Raw genomic sequence first — 12,222 nt, forward strand, 5'->3', positions numbered from 1 at the left:
ATCTGCCTGTTCTGCTCCCCACTCTGTCTCTGGTGAAGCTTCTCGCCGCCCCTGAGCCTCTGGCCTGTACCCCAGTTCTGTATGAACAAATAAATCTTTAAAAAAAATATTTGCTCACAAAAGATGCTATTAAAAGAATTAAAATAGAAGGCAGACCGGGAAAATACTGGCAAACTACATGTAGGATAAGGTATTTGTAGGCACAAGTATTCAGAGGAGCATTAAAATGCAAAAATGAGAAAACAACCCAGTTAAAAATGGGCAAGAGACAGACACCTCAGCAAACAGGTGGATGGCAAATCAGCATATGAGAAGATCTGCAACTGATGTCATCAGGGAATTGCAAATTAAAACACCATGCCACTACATATCTATTAGAGTGGCTAAAGTCCAAAACGCTGACAACATCAAGTGCTCATTCATTGCTGGCGGGAATGCAAAACAGTACAGCCACTTTGGAAGACAGTCTGGCAGTTTCCTATAAAGCTAAAGATAGTCGTACCATATGATCCAGCAAGTGCACCCCTTAGTATTTACCCAAATGAGTTTAACATTTATATCTACACTAAAACCTACACATGGATGTTTACAACAGCTTTACTCCTAATTGTCAAAACTTGGAAGAAACCACAATGTTGATGTATGGAGAAGGGGGGAGGGAGAGATTGCTATGTCTGGACAATGGAATATTATTTGGCAATGAACAGTGATGAGTTATTAAGTCATTAAAACACATGGAAAATCTTTAAATGCACATTGCTGAGTGAAAGAAGCCAGTATGGAAAGACTTTATATGACATGATTCTCCTACATGGCATTCTGGAAAAGACAAAATAGAGAGGCAGTCAAAAAAAAGTCAGTAGTTACCAAGGGTTCATGGGAAAGGAATAGCTAAGTAGGCAGAGCACATGCATCACATCTGCCAAAACTCAGAGAACTGCAGAACACAAAACAGGAGCCAGATGCCAACTGTGGACTCTCGCTGGTAACAATCAGCCAATATCAGTTCATCGTTCTAATACTTATACCACATTATCGTAATAGCTTAATAGCAGGGGAGGCAGGCAGAGCAGGAGGGGTCTGCAGTGACGACTTTCTCGTAAATCTACAGCTAAAACGTATTCATTAAAAAAAGAGAACAAGTGTCTGTCAGGACACTGAGCAACTCTGACTGTCACACACGCTGGTGGAAACACAAACAAAATCGGAGCAGCATCTTGGAGAAGAGTTTGGCAGTTTCTTAAAAAGTCAGCATTCAGGGCCCTTCCTGGTGGCACAGCGGGTTAAAGCACAGCACAAAGAAGCTTAAGCCACTTTCGCATGAGTTCGATCCCCGCCTGCCCCGGAGGTGATCCACATGGCGCGGCAGACCTCTCCTGACCCGCCCGCTGCTCCCCTCAGCAGTGTACTTCGTTGATCTGCCTGTTCTGTACCCCACTCTGTCTCTGGTGAATCCTCTCACCCTCCGCATCTCTGGCCTGTGTGAATAATACAGGCCAATTCTGTGTGAATAAATAAAATAATTCTTTAAAAAAAAAAGTCAGCATTCACTCCCATGTAATTCAGAATTTCCTCTTGTAGGTATTTACCTAGAGCAATGCAAATATAGGCAAACAAACAAAAACCTGGATAGCACATTCTTAAGAGCATTATTTATAGGAGCCAAGAAATGGAAACAATCCAAATGGCCATCCACGAGCGAACCCACAGACTACTCACAGCAATAAAAAACTACTGATAGGCAACAAAATGGATAGCTCTCAAATATCTGCTAAATCAAAGCAGCCAGACTCATGCCGCATGAGTCTGCATGCTGCATGACTCGACACAGAGGACACGGAAGCAGCAAGAGTCCAGACAAGGGACAGATCAGCGTTCACCGGGCTTGTAGATTCGGGGGTGGGGGAGGACGGACTTGAAGGCAAAAGGGGAACAAGCGAACCTATTGAGGGGAGGGGAATTTTCGAGATCGCTGTGCTGGTCGCTGTGGTTGTATGATCAAATCCACCTCTCAAAGCCCTTTGACTGGAGTACTCGCAATGGGGCAACTTTATCTTCGGCATATTACATCTCAATAAGCCTGACAGGAAGAACAAAAGTTGTCACTATCAAGTATTGTCAAAGGCAGCGCTGAACAAGCACCGGTATAAAACTATTTATAAACAGGAAATCTCTCATCAAAATGATGTCAATTCAGCTCCAAATTATTTTGCAGGTTCAATAAAATCCCAAGAGAAATCAAGATGATTTGATTGGCATCTTCTCATAAAATTAAGATGAGGAAGCAAAGGGACAAAAATAGCAAGATCGTTCAAGAAGAAGAAACACAGCATGGCATACGGGAGAGTGCGAACCATCACGCGGCCTGCAGACGCAAAGATCCCGTTTAAAACATTCACAGAACAGCACCAGCAGAGGCACAGAGACGGAGGGGCGGCAGGCAGCCTAGACCAGACCACGGTGCGGAGGGGCTGGTGCCGCGACGCACTTGCGGGTTGAGCAGGTTAGCACAGTGCTGCACACAGGAAGAACGGAGCTGTATCTCACAGAGCGCGGAACTGGGGCCCAGGCTACTTAAGTAAATGTCAAGCGAGCCTGAACACTCCTCAAAGAAATTTGTGGCATACGCCTTTTAGGAGCGCAGGAGAAGAAGGTGTTTCTTAAGTAGGACACAAAGATCACAACTCGTGAAGGAAAAGATTGATAAATTTATCACGAGAATGGGAAACTTGTGTATGGTGAAGGCCCCACCGCCAAAGCAGAAAGCCGTAGGAGGAGCAGCCAGGAACGCGCTAGAAGCAAGCAGAGCTGACACACAGCTGACAAATAATTAGTGTCCAGAACACATACACCGCTCTTACAAGTCCGCTTGTAAAAGGCAAGCAAACAGAAAAACGAGCAAATGTCTGTGGCTCTGGGGGCCGGTTGTGGAAGAAACTGGCTGGAGCAGGCGCAAAGGGGCGGTGGGGCACGTTTGCTCTGACGGTGTGTCTTTGCTTGCCGGTTTGGCTTCCTCTTAAAGAAGAAAACATACTTGCAAACTATAAGCTAAAGGCAAATTTGAGCAAAGCGAAGTAGGAATCAAAAGTATGAATAACCACCTCCTTGTAACTCAGCCATAAACAGTTACCTAAAATAGTGTCAGAACGAAAATTAAAATAAAGTAGATGCTAGGAACGAAAGACAGATAAATTGTGTGCCCATATGCCCATACTGACACCGCGCAGCGTGTGACGGAAAGAGAGGAGGCAATGGAAGGTGTGCAGAAACTGCAAGACTTAAACTTTGCAACTAGGACAACAGGCAGCCTGAAAGAATGGAAGGTAGACCAATCGAAAAGAGGGTCACACCCATACGGAACCCTGCATAGCTAGGGGATACCACATCGCAGGGCGGGAAGGGAGGGCTTGCTCAGTCCCTGGTGTTATGAAACAATCAGGGAAAACAATTTAGAAAATGACCTCACAACACACACCAAAGTAAATTCCAGGGGATGAAGCAATTATGGAAGCAATAAAAGCAAACCCATTTAAGCACTTACCCAATTTTGGGTGGGGAAAAGCTTCTTCAAGGAAACTCATCGCAAAAAATTACAAGCGAAAAGAGCCATATAATTACATAGAAGGTCATTTGCGCATAAGTCGGAAGCACAAACTTGAAAGCACTGTGCGCACAGGCCAGGAAGGAAGATTCTGATGTGCGCTGGACGGGGACACCGGCCCTAGCGAGGCTCGCCACGGCGCGCACTCACGGGAGGCGGCTGTGCTCAGCGCAATGGCAGGAAACACGCATGCTGCTGCCCCTGGAGAGCTAGCGTGGACTGGTGAAGAATGACGACCGCCTGTGCCCCCGGGGCACCCGAGCAGAGGCTGGCCCTCCTGTGCCGTGGGCCAAGCGCCCGCCGGGAGGACACCCTCAGTGGACACCCTCAGCCTTGGCCAAGCCATCTTAAGAAAATCACGCGCGCTACTGAGTCAGGATCTGAAGTGCGCCGGGTGCCGACCTGGGTGCTGGGAACTGCGGCCGTGAACAAACTCCAGGAAGGCCTGTGCTTGGAGCTTACGATGCCCTGTGCTCCAAGGAGGCAGGCGGGAACTAAGACAGCCCGCTTGTTAGGCGGTGACACACAGCAGGGAGGAAAACAAAGCAAGAAAGGAGACGCATGCAGAAGAGCATGCAGAAGAGGGAAAGGGCGGCCACCGGATCCCTGTCCTCACTGAGGCCTCCCGAGGGGCGTTTTAAAAAGACCTGCAAGAGCTGAGTTTCAAAGCCCCCAGGACGTACAGCAGAGGTGTAGTCACCTGACATAAACGCACTTTACCTCAAGAGACTTCCCCCTCACCTGAGGGGAAAAGAATTTTAACTTCAGAAATGCTACCACTGCAGATAACTCAGAGACCAGCAGAAGACAAGTCAGGGGCCGGTGGCATAAACCACACAACCGAAAACCAGGCGCCACTGATCATTGCTAGCAGGCTGATGACTGGCGGGGAAAGGCGCCCAGGGAACTACGCGCCGATGTGTGACGTCCAAGCACTAGGCATTGAGAATCGGCTTCTGTTAGGTTCTCTCCATGTTCCAAGTTTTCTGCGATAGCTTTATTTTTAGAACTAGATTCGTTAGAAGTGGACGGGACAGTCCTGAGGCAGGTTAATAAATGCACACACCTGGAAGAGCGCCAGGCCCGAGGCTATGCTGGCCCTGAACACGAAAGCAGCCTAGCGCCGAGACCCCAAACAGGCCGCGTGAGCTCCAGGCCCGGAGGACACGGACTAAAAGGAAGATGGGAAGAACAGCCTGTTAAGAGGGTGGCAAGTGGCCAGGACTTAGCATTCTCGCTGCTGCAAGGAACAAGACCAGCGGCTGCATTCAGAAGCACAGTGCAAGTCAGTATGAAGACGCGCCTCAGACCCCAGGCACCTTCGGCCACGTTCAGCTCCCCCCTCACCTACTCCCCCAAAGCGGGGGAGCAGGTGCAGGGCGCTCACTCGGGCCCCACCATTTCGGAGTGACTGTGAAGCCTTGCTGCTCCCATCACTCTCGTCATTGCATGCTCACACACTTCCCTCCCCTCCCAAACTACCCAGTACGTGTTTCCTTTAAGGAATATTTTTAAAGAGAAAAGCACCTTTCAGATGTGTCTGCTGCAGATTTTGTTCTCCCCGCACAGTGCGTCCTGCATGGATACCTTGCGGATCGAGTTTGAACTCTAACGCGCCTTTCCATCACCGGGCAGGCTCTTCATGTCCACTCTAGCTGCCCTGGGAAGAAGCTGCCCGCATCGCACCGCCGCCACCTCTGTCTTGTCCTGCCTTCAGCGTACTGCAAGGCAGCAGTTCTGGAAGCATCGGCTAAGACCCAGCTTCCTGCTGATCACAGAACATGCTCGGTTCCTTCCGAAGCCACCAGGACACTCACGCTTTTGGCGACTCAGGAGTGCAGCCAGGGAAGGCGCCTCCCTGCGCCCCTCAAGCCCCGGGAAGCCTCGTCCACATGCGCAACCTTCGCACCGCCCTGTCATGTCCTTAGTGGGGTCACCCACGACTGCACCTGAAGGGCCCCCAGCACCATGACAATGGGGTGCGGGGCGCCCCTTCACTTCACAGCCCTGGCACCTTGGCTGCCACAGGAAACTGAGGCGCCTTCCACTCAGGCACCTGAAACCCAGTTTAAGGGTTCTCAATACCCGGTTCTTGAGGACGTTGTTTCTAACAAGTGCTTCTTTCTTTAAACTGGGGCGTTGGGGACTCTGAGAGGGACGCAAGGAGACACACCGCGTGGTTTTCACACGCGCCGTCCTGGGAGCCCCGGCGCTAGCAGAGCCTTCAGCGCCACCCCCAGCGCCATCCCTGCGGCAGTGCCCACTGCTCAGACCTCAGAGCAGCACAGGGCAGCGCTGGCGCACCTTCCTCCACAAAGCAATGCCCGCCGCCTGCACAGCCCCGCTGGGCGGCTGGGCAGCCCCTGGCTTCACCATTCACATCTGACTCCCCACTAAGCCGGCCGGGTCGACAGCGCCATAGTCCAGCACACGTCATCTCCGGCCGGGCAAGCTCAGCGGAAGTTGTCCAGCCTCTGGAGGGGTGCCGCGGGCGTCCTCTGCTCTCCTGGGTCACCTCCCTCACGTCTGACCGCTCCTTCGCGCTAGCCTTCGTGCCCAGATCTTACAAATCAAAACTTCAGAGGTCCTGGGGTTCGCCCCTTCTGCATGTCCGTCGACAATGTTAAACAGCCCCTGCACCCTGCCCAGGGCGACAGCCCACGCAGGGCTGGGGGGCCCTTGCCGGGCTGGCTGAACTGGCTGACAGCGACGCCGCCCGCACAGCCTCGGCCCACCCAGTCCCTGCTCACCCACAAGTGACAGGGCAGCCTCCCCAGGGTGCACAGCGCAGGGCTCGCTGGGATGGCCAAGCCTTACGCGCACCTTTCTCCGTACAGCTGAGCGCCCTTGCCCACAGCCACTCCACCCTCCTGGCCTCCACCAGCGCCCCCTTTCCCAACCCCCAAGCTCTGCATGTCCAAAGTCCGGTCCATCCTCCAAGCCAGCTCAAGTGCCACGCCCAGAGAGCTGCCTTTGACGCCTTGGCTGCCAGCCCTCCTCCTGCCTGAGTGAACCTCATCCTAGTACTATAGATGTTGACCATGTCCTTTTGGGGGGCTGAGGCTGGGCCCCATCAGCTTCTCCCCATCGCTGTGGGGCCCCAGCACACACTACCTCAGGAAGCCGAAGTTCGCTTAATCCCTCAGTCCCTGCCCACGCCGCTTTCAGCAGTTGCTGTGTCTCCAAATTAAAGACCCAAACCTTTACACAGTCCGGTCACCTGCACCAGCTCGGGCTCCTTTTCTGTCACCTCAGGATCCTTGTGTTTGCTGTTCCCTTCATCTAGAAAACGGTTGCAACCCCCACGTCTGCACTCAGTCTTAACTCATTTCCTCAAGCAGCTCCACCCTGCCCGTCTCCTCACGGCACTCACTGTCGACAGAGATGACACCATGTGTGCTTATCCGGTTTATGACCTTTTCCCCACCAATCCACAGGCTCCGAGAAGCACCTGGTCTGCTTTGTCACCTTCATGTCATCTGCGCAGTGCCTAACCATACCACTCACCAAAAAGCTGTCAAACAGTACTGATGAACAACTGCGTTAAGATACAGACTGGGGCTCAGACCATACACAATCTGCCTGACTTCCTACAATGCCCTCCAAGGGAAACCGGGAGGCCAGGTAGCTCTCTGAGGCGGGTAAGCTGGCCTTCCAGTCACCATAAGAAGTTCTTTTTAATTAAGAATTGAGAACAATGTAAGTTGTCCTCAAAACCTTCCAATATGACTATTAGACTGAAGAAAGCAAGACAAAAAAAGAAAGAAGCCTCATACCATTGTAATCCCCACAGCTCTCTCGCCACTGGGTCATCAGGAAAGATCCCAACACTCCTTTGCGCTTCCCTCCCTGCCCTCGGCCCCCTGTGCCTCAGGGCTACGGGCAGCTGCTGTTCTGACTGTTTCTTGACCTTTGGTTTGGCTTCTCTATATTCCTCATATAGATAAGTGAGACCATCTGGTATTTATCTTTGTCCTTGTGGCTTTATAAAAAGTACGGTAGATTTCTACAATGGAATACTACTCAGCCATCAAGAAGACAAACTCGTGCCACGTGTGGCAACATGGATGGAGCTAGCTGAAACTAGAGACTTATAAAATAGGATGAAAATGGCCTCCCAACTGCTAGAAGGAAACCAGAGACATCTTTCTTTCATGTGCAGGGCATGGTCCTGAAAGGCCTAACCAACGCAGAATAGTTGGTTCATTTGCTTTAAGAACATTTATCAAGCACCTACTTTAGCTAGTGGCTCATGGTACAATAAAATCCCCTGACTTCCTTGAAGTATATAATCTAAAAGTACAATTTATGGAAAATTAAAAAGACTTTATACCAGTCACATCACCCAAGAAATGTTACTTTGAGAGGATATTAAGTTCCCCGTTAGAAGAGAGACAGATATAAAAACAGAGTGTGAAAGACTATGTTGCCAAGGTGATTTAGAAATTACAACGGGGCCCATCTGGGCCCTTCAGACAAGATGGGCAGGCAGCCTAGACCAGGGCTGACCACACAGGGCAGCTTGCACCCCAGGCAGCCGCGGCCTAAGTGCAGAAATCGAGAGGCACACTTCACACAACCTGAGAGCAACTTGAAAAAAAATAATTGTATGCCTGTTGAATCTAATAATAAAAATGCAAGCTTATATTTTGCATGTTCTAACAATTTACAGTTAATGTATTTTACCAAAGTTGCTAATGGATTGGAAATTTTTTAAAAACTGGTCCTTCACCAAGAAACCCTTTGAAAAGCACTGGACAGCAGGTTCCAGACTACCAAGCAGCTAGTTAAGATGCAAAAGCTCAGGTCCCACCCAGACCTTCTGTATCAGAATTAGCATTTTAACAAGATCCCAGGGGATTCTTTTGCACATTAAAGTCTCAGCAAACATGACCTAGATGATTTCTAAAGCCCCTTAGAAGCCTGAGATTTTATCTTTAACTTCAGTGAGAAAACTAAAGCCCCTGGGTAAGAGCCCACCTCTTGCTCTTGGGGATGGCACCTGTCCATGGCAGAAGGCACGTGTCCAAGGCAACTGGCCAATTAGCAGAACTCAGCCGGCCTAACCGCAGGCCAGTTTTCCAGCACCTTCCCCCAATGACGTCATTGCTCCTGAGACACTTCTTCCACCTTCCACATTCTGTGAGTCTGGAGTCACCACTACTTGTGGTGTCTCCTCAAGGGTAATTGCCCTTAGCCCCTGCTTCTCAGATCCTCCCACCTGCCCACTGCCTGGCTGCTCCATGGACTCTCCAGGACTTCAGAAGGACCCGAGGCTTCAGGGAAAGCAGAGGGCTGCTCTGTGTCCATCAGTGCGCTTGAGAGCAGACAGCTCTCAAACAAGTATAGGTACATTGCAAGGCTACTCCCGAAAGCTGAGAAGGGTCTGTGGCTGAAAACCAAGAGAATTGGAGACTAGGCCAGATGACAAGGAGTCTAGTCTCCAAAACGAAAACCAAGTCGACTTGGGATCTTAGGCGATCTTAGGCCTGAAGGTGGAGGCCCGATTGCTGCCTTTGACTGTCTGAAGAGCGATTATAGGGAGCAAGCAGATGCCAGGTCCTTGAAAGAACCCAGGGAGAGAAGTTCCAGGGAGCTGGACCTTGGCGCACAGACATTACTTTCTGCCAGTCAGTCAGTCAGAGCAGAACCACCTGGCCAGCACTCTGCCCGGTAGGGAGTCCGAGTAGGTACCAGACAGCAGGCGGATGCTGGGACAGACTCGAGAATGGGGGGAGAAGGGAGGTAGCTGGAAGTTCGAGAGCCTTCCGGTTCCAAGGTTTCAGTGCCCTAACATTTTCACAGCAGAGTGACTAAGCTTTGAGAAAAGCGGAGCAAGATCAGGTCCTAGAGGGTGTGATCCTTGCTGGTTGAGACAGACGAGGTTGTGGCAATGGAAGTCAAGACTTCCTAGACTTCCTTTCAAAGGCAGGCGGGGAGCAGGCAAGGTGAGGCCAGTGCCGCCCTCCAGCTGCCACCACCCACTGCAAGGCCCAGCAGCACCTTCCTGCCATACCCACAAGTACCCGCCACCGGACGGCACGGAACTCTGCCCAAAGAGGCAGCGCACCCAGGGTCTGGAGCACGGCTCGAGCCAGGCCGACTGTTACAGGAATTCCCAAATGAGACATTTAATTACTCTGCAACCTTGGAAAGTGAGTGACTCTCTGTGCCTCCGTTTCCTCACATGTAATCCAAGGAGGACAGCACGGTGGATGCAAGAGCAAAACACATCAATCCTCAGCCCCAACGGCCAAAGCACAGCGAGCACATTCCTTGCCAACCCTGAAATGAAATCGTCACCAGAAGCAAGCGCTCAGTGGCCCTGTCTCAAAGAGCCGCTCAGTGGTCACATGCTGCTTGTCCCCTCCCAGCTCAGGGCCATGCCACAGGAGCCTCGGCAGTGCTGGCACACTTCCCGCCACCCGGGCCCTCTAAGAACCAGGGCCCGCGCTCCTCACCCTGCTGAGTCCCACAACCGCCTCCTCAGGTTCTGAGGCCTGAGCCACCCTCAGCCCGTCAAGGGCAGCCAACCGAGAGGCCACGTCCAGGCAAACCATCAGGTGTTTTCTTCCCACCCAGGCACACAGCTGGGCCTCATACCTCTTCTACCTCAGATGCCTGCCAGCAGGATGGGGCTGGTATCCACATGTGCCCTCCACCCCCCACCCCCCACCCCCACCCCGCCTGTCAGTCCCTGGGCCCAGGGCCCAGGGGGCAGTGGGCAGGCAAAGGGCTTCCCACAGCTGAGCAAGAGAGACAGCCCAAGTTAGTGAAGCAACTCAGGCCCAGCCCTGCCAGGACCGAGGTCTGAGCTGCTCTCAAAGGCAGCGGCTATTTACAACTCTGAACTCACTTGTACCTGGGGCCAGGCGCCAGGGAAAGGGGCTGCAGGGTGCCTCATTCCCAGCAACAGAAGCAGCTGCAGAGAAAGAGTTAAAGGAGGAGGGAAGCTCCAGCCATTACCCCATCCTTGTGCCTAGGGCTGTCTGGGGGGAGATGACAACGCTGTCTGCTCTGGCTGGGGGCACTCGTGGCTTTCTGCAGCAGCTGCCGCCCCCCAATCAATTTGCAAGGTCAATGCTGACCAGCTTCCAAAGAGGAACAAAACAATTCCCGACAATGAAGCACGTCGCGCATACACGGCGTCGCAGCCCCCCCCCCAGGTTTTACCCCAGTGCTTCCCTGCCCAGATGCCCACTCTGGGCTTCCAGCAACCCCGCGGGGGAACCCAGGATGGCATCACAGCTGCAGAGCGCTTCTCACGCCGCCTGGCCAAGCCAAGGAGACTCTCCAGGGGAGAGATGCTACCGCCTAAGGAGACTGGGCCTGGGGGAGGGGAAGGAGGGACAGCTCTGTCCTTACCGAGCGCCAGTCACTTCCCGACGGAGCAGGATGAATGACCTGAGACAAGTTGGAGGCTGAGCCCGCGGAGCTCGGCTTCCTCTTCTCTTTCCTGGGTCCCTCCCGGTCCCTCCCGGTCTCTGGTTTGCTCGCTAGCTCGCGCGCACTCGCTCTCCCTCCCTCCCAGCCGCCCGCCCCTCCCTCCCTCCTTCCCTCCCTCCCTCCCTCTCTTTCTTCTCTCCCTCCCTCCCTCCCTCCCTCCCTTGGCTCTCCCTCGCCTGCACCCCCCTGGCTGCCTTTGGGTTCCCCACAGCCTGGTGCTGGGCACGGCGCAGCGTGGGGCTCTGAACAGAGCTGCAAGCTTGGCGTGTGCGGTTGCTGCAGGCAGGACTGAAGTAGTATTATTCTTTAAGCAGGAAACAGGGGGGCTGTGGAGAAGGGCTGAGCAGAGGACGCAGGGGCAAGAGCGGGAGCAAGAGGTAAGAGCTGAGCAGAAGGTAAAGAGGCAGCTGCTGGGCGAAGCTGAGTAGCTGCTGAGACAGAAGTGAGCGCCCTCTCTCCTGGCCATCCCTGTGGGCTGCCTTCTCAGCTCCAAATAGAGGTTTGGAGTGTGTTCACACCCTACCTCTGGGGACAATGAGCCAACAGAAACGACATCAGAGACGCTGTCATCTGAACTCCATTAAGAAGACAGAGTTGCCCCACACCGACCAGGCACCTCCCTGCCACCCCACCGGGAAGCCTGCCCCCTGGCGGCTGGGCCGAAGGGCACCACACAACGCTCTCCTTTCGAGAGCTCTGAAGGGCAGCAAGTGTGCAGGCTACATGTGAGCTTGCACCGGGAGGAGAGGAGAAAACGAGGGAAGAATGGACTCAAAATAGGAAAGAACTGTACTGCCGCGGGCAAGCCCAGAAAGACCCTGTTCAGAGAAACAGCCCCGCGGAGCCGGGCTAAGGCCAAAATAAACAAACTTCGGCCTGGGCCCTGCCTCTAGAAATCACTGCACACGCCCTCTCGCCCACCTGGCCCGCAGCGCCCGCACGGTCATGGGAACGGAGGGAGATGAGCTTTAGCCGCCCTGTCGGGGAATCCAAGCCCCAGGCAGGAAAAGCCCTGGAGGAGGAGAGTCCCCACGCCGGTGAGACGCTCCATGCTGAGTATTTCAGGCCACATCAGTATGGGGGGGGGAGGCGCTGAGGCCATCAGCACTCTGGTGTCGCCTCCATGTAGCGACTAGCCATCAGCATAAACGAAGCCCCGCATACTGCGATTCCCA

The 12,222-nt window shown here is 53.0% G+C and overlaps 1 protein-coding gene across 3 annotated transcripts in view; it reads right to left on the reverse strand.

Annotated features, from left to right (window-relative positions):
- Nucleotides 1-11,076, reverse strand: part of GABRA3 (gamma-aminobutyric acid (GABA) A receptor, alpha 3) — a 119,986-nt gene extending 108,910 nt beyond the window's left edge. For all 3 annotated transcript variants that reach the window (XM_004685869.2, XM_012727289.1, XM_012727290.1), the window contains exon 1: nt 10,967-11,076. The gene's annotated coding sequence lies outside the window, so the exon portion shown is untranslated. The remainder of the gene's footprint in view (nt 1-10,966) is intronic.
- Between the last annotated feature and the right edge of the window lie 1,146 nt (nt 11,077-12,222).

This window comes from Condylura cristata, unplaced genomic scaffold (assembly GCF_000260355.1).
Source record: "Condylura cristata isolate star-nosed mole 26May11 unplaced genomic scaffold, ConCri1.0 scaffold00019, whole genome shotgun sequence".
NCBI classification, from domain to species: domain Eukaryota; kingdom Metazoa; phylum Chordata; class Mammalia; order Eulipotyphla; family Talpidae; genus Condylura; species Condylura cristata.